The sequence below is a fragment of the Grammomys surdaster genome, unplaced genomic scaffold (genome assembly GCF_004785775.1).
Source record: "Grammomys surdaster isolate TR1022 unplaced genomic scaffold, NIH_TR_1.0 125808, whole genome shotgun sequence".
NCBI classification, from domain to species: domain Eukaryota; kingdom Metazoa; phylum Chordata; class Mammalia; order Rodentia; family Muridae; genus Grammomys; species Grammomys surdaster.
In genome coordinates this window covers 182,102-184,248 of record NW_021620639.1, presented here as the reverse complement: position 1 = coordinate 184,248, position 2,147 = coordinate 182,102, and positions in this window count along the sequence as shown.

Here is a 2,147-nt window from a genome sequence, read left to right as displayed (position 1 = left end):
TTTTTCCTGACTGTTCATAGTGGAAGGTCAGGGGGTTAGGTGACTTTGACCAGAGAACTTACACATTTGATTTTATCCATTAATTGTAGGTAGAGCTCTTCCTCTCCTAGACTGGACATGCTTTGAATCTTCCTTATTGTGTTCCTCCCGACAGGCCCCAGGCTTGGTGGCACTCAGGATAGAGGTGATAAAGGATGGATTGTGGCAGGAGAAAAACAATGGCATAGCAATTAAGATTCCAGACGTGAGGCTTCTGAGTTCAACTTCCAGCTTCTGTACAGACCTAATGTAAAAATGCAGGCAAAGTACTTTACATTCATGTAGCTCTAGACCCTTACTCATAAAATGAGAATATAAATATGAATTTCAATATCACCATAGTGATTAGTCTCTTTATGTGGCTTTCTTTTAAAAAGTCCCTTTAAGACTAGATTCCAAATAGATGTGACCCAGATAGCACATAGATCATTGTATGCATTTAGTAGCAGTCACTGAAATATATGAAAATTACATGGTTTTGGCAAATTAAAACAACATGGGGCAGAAGAGAATGTTCTCACCTATCAGTGAATGGCTAAGTCGAATGTTACCCCTAACAGTTATTACAAGTCAGTGTGAAGTCTTTATAAATGAGATTTAAATGACATATAGAAGTTCATCTGGGCTAGGCATAAAGCTCACTGGTAGAATGCTTGTCTAGCATGCATGATGTTGCATGTTCAATTCCCAAGAGCCCCATGTTTGTTTCCCCCAAGCACCACTTGATTAGTCTTCCCTTTTCGTTATGTATTTCTTTATCTTTTTGGAGAAAACGTGTATAGTGCACACAATTGGTAATAAAATGTGTGCCGCACTCACAGGAACAGCAAGAACTTTGCTTAGCTACCATAAAACCAGTGTGGTTTTTGTAAGTGTTAGTTTTCAGCCACTGTGATGATATATCTTAGGTAATCTACTGCTAAGGAGGAAAGTCAGGACTGGAGAGACGACTTGGTGGTTAAGAGCTCCTGGTTATCTTACAGTGGGCCCGGGTTCCATTCCCAGTACCTATGTCAGGCTGGTTACAACTATCTGTAACTCCAGTTCTACCAAATCTGAGGTAGCTTATTTTGGCCTCTTGTGGCACCTGTATTCATATAGTATACATAAACTCATGTAGGCACACATACATACACATATAAATACATCTTTAAAAAGGAGGAAAGGTTTAGTTTGGCTCCATGGTTGATGGGGCCCTTTGCTTTTGGGCCTATGTTAAGGCAGTACATCATGGCTGAAGTCTATTGTGAAGGAAGCTGCTCACCTCCTGATAACCAGGATATGGAACAGCAGAAAGTTGAGGTCTCAGTATCCTATACACAGCATGCCTCCAACAGTACTACAGGCTGGGAAGCCTTCAACAAAGGAGTCACTACAAACCTCATCTACGGCAGCATTGTTGAAAAAATGAGAGATGAATAACCCCTGCCCCGACACACGAATTTTTTAAAAATAATTTATTTATTTTTTCTCAAATCATAGTTCATTCACACAGGGGTTATAAACACAGAAAGGCAGGATGTGGGGAAGGGGATGACACTGGAGTGTGGGTGTTCAGGGGGAATATAGGTATCTTTCAGAACTGGGTATTGGCTGGGTGAAGGTTCAGGGGACAGGTCGCTATGACTCTGCCTATGACTCACTTGTCCTTATCTAAGTTGGTATTGTCTGCCAAGGCTATCTATTTACAAGGTCTATGACTTCTCAGGCTGGTAAATTTCCACAAAAGCTGCCTGTTTACAATAGCTTATAGCCCTCTGTTTCAATGTTTTTCCACAGAGACCCAAGACTTGGTGTTAGTATACATGTATAGCAGGCCTATTGCTGATTTTAGGCCTATGGCTGATTTTAGGCCTTCAGTGTATAAGCAGGGCTGCCCCTGACATCTCCTCCCTTCCCTAAGTATAGAATGGCTGTGGCGATTCTAATCTTGTGAAGGCGGGGATAGAGGCCTGACCTCCAGTAATTGAAGGGGACCTTGTAATGGCTCCAGTCCCCCTGTCGTTGTCCAGTGAGGCAGGAGGGCCATACCCATCCCGATGTCTTTTTCCTGGAGAGGGGATACTTTTGACATCAACCCCTATGCAGTCAGGCTTGTCCCTCAGGGA